Source organism: Neopsephotus bourkii, unplaced genomic scaffold, assembly GCF_033783945.1.
Source record: "Neopsephotus bourkii isolate Nb327-2 ecotype Australia unplaced genomic scaffold, CSIRO-AGI_Nbou_v1 NB_1060, whole genome shotgun sequence".
NCBI classification, from domain to species: Eukaryota; Metazoa; Chordata; class Aves; order Psittaciformes; family Psittacidae; genus Neopsephotus; species Neopsephotus bourkii.
The window spans coordinates 1,878,749-1,892,468 of record NW_026901548.1 but is presented as its reverse complement, the minus strand read 5'-3'; the positions used below and the strand labels follow the sequence as shown (position 1 = coordinate 1,892,468).

Here is a 13,720-nt window from a genome sequence, read left to right as displayed (position 1 = left end):
CATAAAGGTTTTAATACAAGCAGCAACTGCTTTCCCTTCCTTGGGAGAGGAGCCTCATTCCCTATTGTTCTGTGCTGAGCATCCTGCAGAATGAAACCTTTCTCTATAGTATCACCCATGCTAAAAATCACCCTTTCCCTTGGTCTCCTGCCACACTTTAGAGGCAGTGCTGGCCTCCCAGACTGGAAGAAGCGGTACATGAACCCAAGGAGACCATAGTTCAGCATCACACCCAAACCTCTTTGGTGGCAGGGCAGAGGGGAGAAGTTTGGTCCACAGCCAACCAGCAGCATCCTGCATCCTGAGCCCTCCACCCCTGCACAGACAGTGATAAAATGGACCATGAAAGTTTATCAGCCATGAACCAAATAGCTGTTTACATGTGTTTATTATGCACTTATTTGTGATCTGCAGCCCTGCTTGTAATGCCTCATTCATAATAGTTACTATCCTGTGCTGAGCCCCTTTAGCCTGACATCAAACGGGTTCAGGGAGCTGGGGATGCATTTCTGGAAGCAGCCCTCATGAAAGGGAAAAAAGGAAGCATCTGATTAACCCTCAACCCCAGCTGAGGGCTCCAGGTCCCCTCAATATGCTTTTGGACATGGGGTAGGACTCCTCAAGCTGCCAAGTGGCAAGGGGAGCCCATCACGTGGCATAATTCCAGGCTGAAGCACGGATGCTAAGGGCCTTTCTGGGTAAATGAAACCCTTGCAAAGGGAGAAACACAAACAGAAAGAGTTGCAAGCTGGGAAAAGAGCAATGGAAAGCTCAAATCCCCAAAATGGAATGAGTCAGGTACCTTTTGCAGGCTCCTCTTGTCGCCTCTAAGCCCAGGGATGAGTGGTGCAGCTGAAGGGATTGAAGCTGGGGCAGCTTTTGGCTCCCAGGACAGGAGGATGGATGACTCTCTTCTCCCAGGTTAGGAGCTGAGGCCGTTGAGAGCAAATTGGCAAAGCCAAAATAAGCCAAAAAGCAGCAAACCTGCATGGGGAAACAAAAGCAAACTGTCAATTCTTGTTGGAAAACACACACCCAAGGAGGCAGCACGTCATGGAGAGCCAAACCCAGCAAATCCTGGCAAGCTTTCACTGAGGGAAGGAGGTATCAGAGACCCACATAACCCTGGCACATCCCTGAGCTGTGCTGCATTAGGCTGGCACAGGGTCCAGGCTTAGGAATAGGCCATCAAAGCCTTGAGCAGCCTTTTCTTTCAGAGGCTCAGACACGCATGTTTCACTGTGGGATATTGCACTTTGCTCAGTGCAGAAGAGATCAAAACTAATGAATTGCTTGCACACCCCCTGCACATGCAGACCTGTATTTACATATGGAAATTAAATCCTTGGCTATGCAAAGCCAAGCACATCCAATGGATTTACAGCAGGCTCCTTACCAAAGCTTGCTTGGAAGTGTCTTCACAGCGCCAAGACTTGGGGGTTGAGCCACAGCGTGTCCCCAGGTGCCTGATGGCAAAGGGACAGGGAAGTGTTTGAAGATGCCCTTGACCATGGTGCCCTTGGCACTGTGGTTACCCCTGCAGCAAGAGCACGTTGTGCCTGGCCAGCTCCATACCTCAGAGAGGGAGGTTGGACCCAACATCCCTCCATTTGCTAATGAGACTTCTGCATCCCATTTAAAGGACAGTGCTGCTTATTAAGCAATTTACTCCTTTCTAATTGAAATTATCCAGTACTCCAGGTTTTGTGCTTGCAGCTGAGTGCTCCCAACTGGCCGCACTCTCAGTGAGAGGCAGAGATTTAAATACCCAGCCCCTGCATGGATGGTGGTACAAAACAGAAAGGGAGAAAGCAACAACCCCCCCCCAAATGTGAACTGTCCCTTTAATTCCTGTCAAGGCTGAAGCCCACAGACTACAAAAACAACATTTTAATTTAAATTCTGCTTCCACATTCATTCATGGGAGCTGGCTCTGAGCGGGGATTTCATTAAAGGCTTTAATAGATTTTATAGGACTTGTCAGATCCGGAAAGGTTACGGAGCAAATGCATTTTCTCTGCTTCCAGAATTTCAACAACGGCTCGGTAAACAAATTTACCATGAAAATGCAAAGAGTCCAACCTTGTACAGACAAGGAGAAATGAACTTCATCTGAGTGACTTAAAGGCATCAAGATGCATTGTCAGTCCCCTACCGAGCTCGCCTCGCTCCTTTCCCTCAGTATGCTGCACAGGTCCAATGAGGTTTCTTTTTTGGGTGGAAAACCAGAAAAGGAGAAACATCTTTTCCATTTGTCACAGTTGGATTGGGAGATATTAACAAATGTTGGCAGCTTTAGGAGCAATGCATGGGCAGGAGTCTTAGGAGGGGCTGTTAACAGAGCTCTCATCTGAGTACAGCTCGGACCTCATGCAGCTGATTGACCCACGGCAGTGGGCTTTGCAACTAGAAGTTGCTTGGCTAAAAGACCTGGGTATTGGAGCAGAGGCTCTCACACATCACCTTCATTGACCTTCAGCTGAATGAAGGTGGTGTATGGGAGAGTGAAGAGGCAAGAGAGCTAACAAGAGCCTCAGCTTTGCTGTTAACCCATCAAGGGCTTCATGACCCCTTGCTCCAGGTCCTTCATGAGAACCTTTTTCCATTCAGCAGGGAGGATGAAGGTGATTTTGATTGTACAAGCTCCAATAAAGCATCCTTTTGCCAGAGTTTCTTCCACCTTCATTTTGCCCTTGACAAAATAGCAGGTCCCAGTATCAGGCCCAAGAAGGGCAATGGTGGCCCATCATGGGGACATGGTGCTGCTCAGCTGCAAGATGGGCGCTGGGATGGCTGTGATCACCGGGAGGTGTCGGGCATCCCTGGCTAGAGCCAAACCACAGGAACCAAAGGCTGACGCCTCAGCAACCAAGTCGTGGTGATGCTGAACAAAGTGAAGCAAAGACCTCTTGTTTTTGGATGAGCTCTGTTAACAGAGATGAATGTCAGAGGAGGTTTTGCCTGAGCATCCTTTATAGGCTGTATGGTGGCATCACGGGAGACATCAGCTCGGAGAGAATTATAACTAATGCAAACCCTCCAACCAAAACCTTTTTTCTGCTGGAGGGTGAGACAAGTTGATGACTTTATTATTATTATTACGGCGATGATTATTTTCCCTCCTTATGACTTTGCAGTTTGAGATTGACAGGTCCTAACACAGCTGCTCTGGATCCTTTCCCAGCCCCACAAAGAGAGCGGCAGTGTGAAAAGCAGCCGGGAGGTTCGAGAGCTGGGGATGGGGCTCAGCAGCAATGCCACAGAGACCCCATGGATGTGGGACGCAGCACGGAGAGGTGGAGAACATCTGGGAGTGCCTTTCACTGGGAACAGGCGCTGCAGGTGGCTGGGATGTGGCTGACGGCTACGCTGTAATTATAGGAAGCTGAGGAAAGAAGCAGATTTAAATCAAGCGACTATGGAGCTCAAGCATGAGAATTCCCTATGTAATTTATGGAGCATTAAATAGCCTAAATATTCCATCCCCATGAGTTATTCTCATAGCTAATAGCTCTCATTTTGAGTCAGTTTTTTCTATGATTCACCTTAATTTGGGTTTTTTTCCCCTAGTTGGCAGGTACCACGTTAAAATCTCCTGTTTGCTTCTTTAGGAAGCCTGGGAAGGGCTGTACCTGTGAAACACATACAGATGCAGCCTCGGGGTCCTGCTGACACATCTAGGACACACTGACAGCCATTTGGAAGGTGTCAAACAGCCTGGATGGTGCTTCTGAAGACTCATCCATCCCAGCTCAAGAGGCCCTGTACAATCAGTTCTAATGCAGAGAAAAACCATGTTACATTAACCCAGATGAGTATGATGAGCACATGCAGACCAGAGGGTCAGAGATCAGACAATCCCAAGTTGGAAGCAACTTCAAGGATCATCTGGTCCAGCCTTTTTAGGCAAAGCATGACCTAGGGGAGATGTCCCAGCACCCTGTCCAGCCAAATCAGGCTGACAAGCACTGAACACCCCTGGATATCCCTGATCCAGCCTCCTGCTCCAACCAGGCCTAAGTTCAGCATGAAGTCAGGATGTCAGAGCCTTGTCCAGTCAAGCTTTGTAAAGGATGGAGATGCCACCGCCTTTCTGCCAGCACAACTGTTGCTTAAACTGCCCCTTTTCACAGGAGACAGGAGACACTTTTCCCTCCTGGCTGGGATGCCCCAGTCTGTACCTAACTTTCAGACTGCTCTGATGTGCAGTTCGGTGGGAGCATCCCCCTCCTCACTTACTGGTGTCTCCCATGCACCCCTCGCACAGATCACACACAGAAAGCTCTTTTCATCCCATCCAGCAAACTGGCTTGAAGTCGGGACAGGGCTGCGAGCGTCCAGAAACACCAGAGCCAATGGGGACCACACTATCCAATCACAAAGGAATAGGAAAACCTTTTTCCCTGCTGCCATCTGCAGTTTGGGCTGCGGCAGGAGGCTGGGAACCGGGGGCAAGGCAGCAAGAGGAAGGCTCAACCCCAGATAGCGATAAAGCATTTCCAAGCACAGGCTCCTCCGCCAGCACCCGGGGATGTGCTGCCATCTATTGATGCAAGGGATGCAGTGTCCTGCTTAGGGATGCTCTCGGCGGCAGCTCTGCAGCAGGGATGAAGATAACTTCAGTGTCTATGAGGTAAGGATGAGCTGCACAGACCCGAGAGCCTGGGACACGCGGTTTGGTCCCTGCTGTACAAAGCTTTGCTCTTAAAGGGACCTCAAAGCTGGCCTTGAGCATGATGCGGTGCAAAGCACGTCCTGCTCGGTGGCTTCTCCTCTGGTTGAAGGTGAAGGACAGCGCCTGGAGCACCTTCAGGCACTGCTCTGAGCTGGATTTTCCAGCATTACCCTGTTGCTGCAGATGAAGAGAGCTCTGCTGTGCCAATGCACCAGAGACAAGACCCTGCACACGTTCAGAGATAGGTGGCCAAGAAGACTCCTGCCTTTCCCCTTCCCTCCTTAAAGCTACAAGCTCATTCTCTCACAGTGATTTTGGAGCCAGATCGGGCTCTATCTCCTCTGGTGATCTGGTGAGGTGTGAGGGCACGAGGGGACAGCATCCTCTCCATGGCATCACCTCAATTGTGAGCGCTGCTTTACAAACTCCAGATGGGATTCTAAGCCTGTTCCTGCTCCAGGAACACTGACATTCTTAGCCTCATGCACGTCCTCTTCCAGGACTAGCTGATGGCAAAGGGATGAATCCCTACATCTGCGTCTCCTTGGGCACCACAAGAAGCTTTCGCAGCAGGAAAGAGAGGAGGAGGAAGATGGCTGAGTAACCGCATGGCTTGGAATCAAAGAATCCTGTTCTCTGTACCTTTGGCTTCCTCTGCGTAGTTTCACATTCACCCTTTCCAGACAGCTTTTTGATTTGCATCTCCTGTTCCCCCTTCCTTGTGCTCCCAGGGTGGTGGGATGGATGGAGAGAGGAATTCAAACCACACTGAAAGGGCACGGCAGAGCTGTTCCAGCCACGATGTGATAACAAGGGGTCACACAGACCTTGCATGACCAGGGATGCAGCAGGAGACAGAGCAAGCATCTAATCCAGCCTGAGCTTCTAATCCAAGGGAGGTTTGAAAAGAACAGTAATAAATGGCTCTAAGTTAATTTTGAGCTGGTTTATTTTGGGGACACACAAGGAAAAAGCAGTAGAGCCCCTGCCTGGGAAAGATCTGGGTGGGGGGAACGGGCCTGTTCAAACAAACAGGAGTGATGATGCTTCAGGATAAATAAAGCAGAGAGGATGCACACTGGTGCGTGCTATGGGGGAAATGAGGTCAGGCTCTGTGAATGGCTCTTTAGCAAGCAAAGACAACTTCAAAGTGCCTCGAACTTGCTTGGGAAGGTTTCCAAGGACAAAAAAAGGACCCTGTGAGCTCAGCCCCCTCCCTCAATGCAGCCTTTGTGGTGCTCCCACTTCCAGGACAGGCAGCATTCCTTCCTGCTCCCTCTTCCTCCAGCCCCGGAGCTGCAACAGAGCCAGGTTTGTTGGCTGGCACAAAGGGAGCACACAGCATCACCCCCAGATGTGCAGCCCTCCTCCAGCTGCCCCTCTTGCAGCACCGTCCTGCTTCTCCTCCCTCCAGTTACAGACAACCACCAAGTTCCCTGTTTCAGCCCAAATACCGGCTTAGTTTAGCCCAACAGCCACCATCACCCACATCTATTCTCTGAGCCCAAACCTGGAGCATCCTTCATGCTCCACAGAGACTATTGGGCACCCGAGGGACCCAAGAGGGGTGCGAGCACCATCATTTCCTGCAGCGCCAGGACTTGGCAGAGTGAAATCGGCTCCATCCACAAACAGCTAAGAAAGGAACAGGACAATACAGCTTTTCCAAGGGCTAAAGAGTAAAAGGAATAAGGGTTATTTGAGAGCAAACTCAGCAGCAGCGCACAGGTAGGCAGAGCTCAGCAGGCTGCAAGGCTTTCCCAGCATCATACTAAATTATCATGTCTGACATTTACCCCCCTTCCAAAGGGCAAAACCATTCCTTTGCTCCAGACACAGATCAGTTGGCAAACAAGCTTTCAGACACAGTTATTGTGCCCTGAGAGGGTTCTGCAGCTGCTCCTCTTTTTCCTTGAGATCAATACCTAAAGGATAATCCTGGAGATTATCCCACAGTTTGGTGGTGTTTGCTCGAGCTCTCGTTTGCCTTCTTTCCTTTCAGAATCACAACTCCCTCTGGTGAGAGGGACATTGTGTGTGTGTGTGTGTATGGGTGGGTGTTGTTCTATTCCATATTGCCACAAATGAGACTCGATTTCACCAATTGCTTCTGGTTGGATGGAAAACAGTTCTGTTGACTTTTTAGTCCCATTGGAACACAGCAGATCCCAGGCGGTGACTCAACCCTCTCCGAAAGAGCAGAGCAAACAATAGCAACCACCTAAACACCACCAGAGCAGATTTCTTGCTTCCCAATTTAGCAACTATGGTCTTTTAAAGCAAATCAAATCCGTAGGAGTTAATTCCCCTCCAAGTCCCGTAGGCAGAAGGCAGCAGGGATCAGAAACACGTTCTTTGATAGGAAGGGTTATTTTTACTTGGTTTTAAGCTGTCACACAGTTCCTCATCCAAAATAGCAGCTCGTGTCTATTTATTGCTGAGAAGTTCCCAGGTGGTAAACTTGAAGAAGCAGAAGCATCTCTAGATCACTCTCAGGGCAGATAGACTGCTACTAAAATCAAGGTTTTGCTCAGAACAATTGCCACAGATTGGGTTTTTACTGCTCAAGAGATCAGATTCATTAAACTCCCCATCCATCAAAAGCATCCTCCATGTGGGATGAAGGAACCTTCAGTGCCTGAGGGACTTCTGAAAGACTGCTGGTATTTGAGGCTTCCAAAATCCTCACGTCCAGTGCAGGACCCCATCCATCTCCCCATCCTCACCCACCTTCATTTCGGCATCGCCAGAGCAGGATTGTGCTGGGCAGCTGCATCCCCAAGCAGCATCATTTCACAGCAGGAGCCATCTCCATTTTTGCTTGTGCCATGAATAAGAAGCAGAAGGAGATGCCAGACCTGCCCACAGGCAGTGTGAGCTCCAGGCCAGCACACAGGTACTCCCCAGCGATACCATAGCACTGCATCAGAGTGGGGTTGGGTTGGCCAAGCAGCTCTCTTCCAAAACCAGAACCACACATACCCTTTAGTCCTGACCTGCAGCCCTTGCCCTGCACCTCTCACATCCCCAGAGAGCCTCTACAGGAACATCAAGAGCACTAAAACACCATCAGAGTCAATGCAAATCTCCGATTTCTTCCAAGAGATTGAACTGAAATCAGACCTTTCCAGCACCAGGAGTATTCCCCATGATCATTGAGCCACAACCAAAAGATTTCTAGGGATGTTTTCCAATGCATCGCGTTTTATCCTGTAACTTCCTCTAAGCTCTGAGGTAAGGAAAGGGACCTTTGGGTACGAAACCCAACGGGTGCAAGGCAGGAGAAGCGACAGGGTTACAATCCCACAAGGTGGCAGAGCTCCACCACTCATCGGCCGCCACAACGAGAGGATGCTCCAACCTCCCTTGGAAACACCTCGGACCCTGGCACCCCCAACCCGGGGGGACCCGCTGCAAAACACTGCTGGTGACAAGGGGCTCCTTGCTTTACTGCTTCATTGCTTCCCAGTTTTCCTGCGATGGGTATGAATTAGGCACGAAGCTGCTTGGAAAGCAGGAGAAAAGCCCTTGGGGTTTCTGGCACAGGGTAAAGGGGACAGACAGACAAAACCCCCTTTTTTTTCCTGTTGTCTGGAATAAGGTTTCTAAGGAAATGTTGCAGGGAAAGAATTAGGAATTTCTTAACACAGGGAATTGTAAATTGGGAAAGAAAATGCAAACTCTCAAGCAGGCAACAGTTGCCGTAATACATTATAATACATATATAAATTATATATGTATATATATGTGTGTGTGTGCTTCGGAACAGAGGGGGGATTTTGCTCTGATTTCAGCCCTGCGGCTGAGCACAAAACACCCCATAAGAGCAGAACTCCTGCCCTTCAGCATTGTACCTGCTGTGTAAAAACACCCTTCTCTTGCTGGGCTCACACCTTCACTGCCATTTCCTTTGCTGAAGCTGGAAAACTGGGCAGGCAGCTGGGAAATACCATGGCTGTGAGGGGTTACAGGAAGGAGGGATCCTCGTGTCCAAGGGAGAGACCGAGGAGGGAAATCCTGCCTCTTCAGCACCTGGTATTAGGTTTTCAGATCCCAAGCTGGTCAGAAACAGGCCAGTTTCTCTCCATCCACTCCGAAGCTGCCCCTGTGCAGTTCAATAAATGGCAATAAACTGGCCATGGATGCATTTCAGCAGGAAACTAAGTTAGTTTCTAAGCTTCAGAGCAATTAAACTCCTTAAAAAGCTTGAAAGGACAAAGAACCAGTAAGAAAAACCATAATAAGCAGCACTGTTTTGTTACGGTCCTTGATCAGTTTAGGAAGAGCTGCAAAGTAATTGCAACTACCAGTCCTTTGCCATCCTATGCCAACAGTGAGGTTAACCCTTGCTGCACACTGAGTAGAGACAGGGTTGGTTTAGCCTGGGTAAAGCAGCACATTCCTGCAGGCATGGTTTATCACCGATGTCCTTGGACTTCAGAGCAGATTCCTGGTTGTCTCCTGCTTACACTCAACAGGTCTGAAGTCTTTTCTCACTAAGGACTCATTTCAGAGCTGCTGGGGCTTTAAATAACCAACAGGGCACAAGGCTGGAGATGTCATTGATAGAGAAGGGCAGTGCAGTAAATGCGCAAATCAAAGCTTCCACGCTCCGAGTGGAAAGCAGAGATGTGATCTTTCCTTAGGATGCTCTCCGAAGCAAAGGGAAGCGACAGCAGGAATTTTCCACTGGAGGAAACCACGCTCAAAGGAACGGGCTAATTTGCTGAAGCCAAATTAAACCTTCCCTGACTCAAACACCCAAATTGACAGCCTGACAAAACAGTTACTGTAGCAACCAGAGGGGGAAGAAAGCCACACAAAACACGGGTTATTTTCCCCTCAATGAACCGAGGAAAATCAACTTCTAATTGCACTGAGCATCACCACGGGTGTCAGTGGCAAGGCAGCCGCAGCGGCTCAGCCGGCGTGGGTTGCATCAAGGGTTGACACTGTGATGCTGTGAAGGCAAGGCAAAGCTCATGATCTGTTATTGCAAACCCTTCCTCATCATCAGCCTGGAAAATGCTGTCACCCTGACTGATCTGTTTGCCTCCTTTCTAGGAGGAGGAGAAAGCCCTTAGGAAAGCCACAGTGCAAATGCCCCAGGAAAGGAAAACAGGTTCCAAAGAATCAAATTCTAATAACTGGATTTGGCTCATGAGGCCAAAGAGCTCCAAGTATGTTACCCAAAGTGGTATCTAACAGCCCTATTGAGCAGTTTGAGCTGTGGAGTTCCTTGCAGTCAAGTAGGCAGCAGCCAAAAGCAGAGGTACCCCAAAAGCAAGGCTCCTCAGCTGCCCTGGGCCACCACTACCCCATGGGCTACTCTCAGACCTCTCCAGCAGCTACATGTGGTAGAAAGGATCCCCAAAACCCCATTTTCACAACTGGGACACACACAGAGTCCCAGTTGGTTAAATAATTCCCTGCTATATAATTGGCTCCTATTTATACTCTAGTTACTCCAATTCTTTCAAACAATTGCATTTATGCTGGAGAAGTACCCTCACTCTGGGGCTGTTTCACAGCAGAGGATGCTCTTGCTGTCAGGACTTTGTGGGCCACAAGCTCTGCCAATCACACCATCACCTCAAGGGCTTTGACTCCTACATCTTTTTGCACCATCTGCATCCTCTGCCCTGAGCATCATCCCTCATCTTGAAGCTCCAAACCCAGTGAGACAGGCTTAGATAAAGGCACATTTGTTGCTGGTAAATAAAAACCTCTAAAAGAACCACAACGCATAAGAACAACCTCTGCACACACCTCACATCTCCAAAGAGACCTCAGACAAACCCAGCAGTGCCCTGTCTTATAATAACAGCAGCGTTCACCCACTCCAAGAGGTAATTGCTGGCTCCACAGATGCCTCCATCATACAAATCATGGATATGTTTACCTTGCCAATAGAAAACCCAGCTTGCTCCAAGGAGCCAGAACTTGCCTGCCAGTCCCTTTCCATGCCGCAGGGCTCATCCATGCCCCACCACGCCACGGGCAGCCTCGCCTGCCTTGCTCCACGCTCCTTTTCTGCCTCTTCCTTAACAAAGCAGCTTTTAATTCTGATGCAGTGCTCCCAGTTCTCAGAAACAGCATGGAAAGGACATTACAGTCCCCTTGGGTTTATATAAACATGTCCTGTTTATTACCCTTTGCAGTGAATGTCTGAGCTGAAACACTGTTATTTGGTGAAAAACAGTAGAAATTGGAGCCATCCTTCCATGCACTGCACGAGGCTGGGACCATGGCTTGGGAGCTGGTTGAAGAAGGTCAATAAGGTCCTTATTAAGGGAAGAATTTTCTAAATGGCTTAAGAATACACTCTTATACTATTCAGTGATTTGTTTTGCTCTTCCCAGTCTCCCTACTTGCCTCTAGCCATGCCCCTGCATGACTGAGCACGTAGAGTGGCAAAGCCCCATCAAGCGTAGCTCCAGCATCCATAGGGTACCGGTCCCAGCACCATCCCAGACAGAGATTCCCAAACCAGCCCACGCAGAAAGGAGTGTTTTGCTTCTCCCTTGTTTACATCCCTTCACTGAGTCATCGAGTAAACACATTTTGGGGTATTTATTTCCCTCAAAACTATCATTTCCAGCCTGTGATTCCAGCTAATTTACAACCCAGCCCTGCCAAGCACCAAGGAATTATGGAGAAAGATTCTGGGCAGGTTTGACACCGCTCACGTTTGGAGGAATAAATGGGAGCAGACTGTTAAATAGGATTATTCTCGCCTTTCTTTCCTTAGGGTGCCTATCACGAGTGCCACGTGCATTAATTAATCGAAACAACACATTTACATGATTAGGGATTAACTCCTGTGCTTCTCCTTTGGCTAATTAGTGTACCTATAGATCTAGTTAGGAAGAAAACACCTTGGGGAAAAGCGGGAGCCTTCAGAGCTTATTTCATATAAACTGGCTGTCACATTCAAGGATTAGAAAAACGCTCACTTCTCCCTTCTCTCCCATGACACCTGAGATTTGCTTGTTTTATTTCTCCTGACTCCCATGCAGCATCCACACTTAGTTGTATCAGGAAAACACTACGGGGTTTTTCTTCCCTCGCTTTGCTCCCCTGTTTCTTGTTGACTGTCATCCTCAGGCTGCTCACAGGCTCCCACTGTCAATACACCCGGGTGGAAAAGAATGCTTTGCAACAAGGGTTTCAATCTGGTGGATTCATTACCTTTCCCTGTGCAGGGTGTTCCTCCAGGTCTCAGTGCTCAGCTCACAGGGAGCAGGGATCTATATATTCAACGTGACAAGCACTGTAAGCCCAGCTCCAGGAGTCCTTTCCCTGGGCACACATTTTGGATACAACCACCCTGTGCATCCTCTGAACCCATCTGCTGGTTTCCATAGCAAATAGATGGGATCACTGGGTTCCTTCCAGGCTCCATAGCAACATTTATACCTGGGCTCCTCCACTCACTGTCATCCCTCCTTGCTCACACCTCCCCTAGTCCCAAAACTGTTTGCATCCCTGGTTTTCAGCCTGTGATTCCATGAAGCCAAAGGCATCCTGGCAGTACGTGGTTGAAGGGATGCTCCATTCCTTCCCTGAGCTACCTGCCTTTCAGTGATGGGTCAAGTTGTCCTCGTAATCTCCATCACCTACTTTAAGCTTACAAGAGGCTCTGACCTATTCACTGAGCCGCGTGGAAAGGCTGGTGAAGTAGGGGCTGTTAGAAAACACACAAAGCACTGAAGATTTATTGAGAGAAATAAAGGTATTTAAGAGAATTGAGGCTTTTTTTGCTGCTGGAACTAATGCATGTACCCATCAACTCAGATTTTAAGCAGGAAAAAATTTAACACTGAATTAACTGCGATTACTTTTCCATGGACTTTTAGAAGGAAAACTTTTCCAACTTGCTCTTAAGGGAATTCGTGCCATAGAGTTATGCCTTGACCCAAAATTCAAAGAGGCACCATTGCTTTGCACCTCTCTTGTTTGATGAGAAATCAAGCTCCTCTCAGATGGACACCTCTCTTTCTTCAGGGATCTCTGCACCTGGGCAATCCCTTGGGAAGGTGTCAAACACTGGCCAGCATCAACAGAACCAGAGCCAAGGCCTCTTAAAAACAAGTGCTAGTGACAAGTGTTATGCAAACGGGCTACATAGACCCAAATTCCTACTCCTTCCAAGAGCACCTGGATTAACCAATCACACAATTAACTCCAGAGGAACCCTAAGGAAAAGCAGGGATTCACTTTCCTACCACCAGGATGCCTTGTCCTGATTTAATTTCCTTTTTTCCCTTTGCAGGAGACAAAACAAGAGGGCAGAGGTAAATATTCCCAGCTCCAGATGCAACACAGGGCTTTGTCTCTAACTACAGCCCATAAAGTGCCTCTTCCCCAGCATAAAAGGGCACAGAATGTTGACTTTCAACACCAAGTAACCCTTTCAAGCATTACCTGATTGCACAATAACTCCCTGCCACTGCTCAGAGGAAAAGAGGCTTTGCTTTCCCTATTATCCCATCGAAGCTTTTAGAGACCTTCCTGGCGGTTTAAAGGCAGCACTTCAAGGTAGAAAAAGCAACAATAAAAACTACTTGTCCCTTCGGATGCTGACTTGTATTTGTTTAAATGAGACCCGGCTGAATTCCCTATGAACTAATCAGGTTCACCATCACCTCAACCCACAAGCAGCTCCACTCCCTCCCAGGCTGGGGAAGAGGAGAATTGATTCATTAATTACCTGTAATTAAGGTTTATTTCTTTCCCCAGCTCTCTCAGTGCAGGTTTCTATGCCCATGGCAAGCTGAGGAAGAGGAGGCTCAGTCCCATCCTCCTGCTGAGCTTCCTTGTAGCAGAACACAGCAAACTTCAATGAATCTACCCCTTTACAAGGCTTTGATTTCAAAGTGGAGGGAGATTCTTGTTGGGGTTTCTCTGCAGCATCAGTAGATGATGTGTTAATATTCCCCCATGCAGATCTGCCTTCTTCATATCCTTGTTAGCACACTCACATAAGCACCAGTGCGTGTACATACTTTACTTACACTGGGACTATTGCCCTAACTCCTGTGT

The 13,720-nt window shown here is 48.5% G+C and overlaps 1 long non-coding RNA gene across 1 annotated transcript; it reads right to left on the bottom strand.

The window, feature by feature from the left end:
• Positions 1 to 371: 371 nt before the first annotated feature.
• Positions 372 to 13,492, bottom strand: LOC133216732 (uncharacterized). The gene is made up of 3 exons (XR_009726707.1): positions 13,389 to 13,492; positions 803 to 984; positions 372 to 521 (listed from the first exon to the last, which is right to left on the bottom strand). It is a non-coding gene; the product is annotated as an uncharacterized LOC133216732 (long non-coding RNA).
• Positions 13,493 to 13,720: the final 228 nt, after the last annotated feature.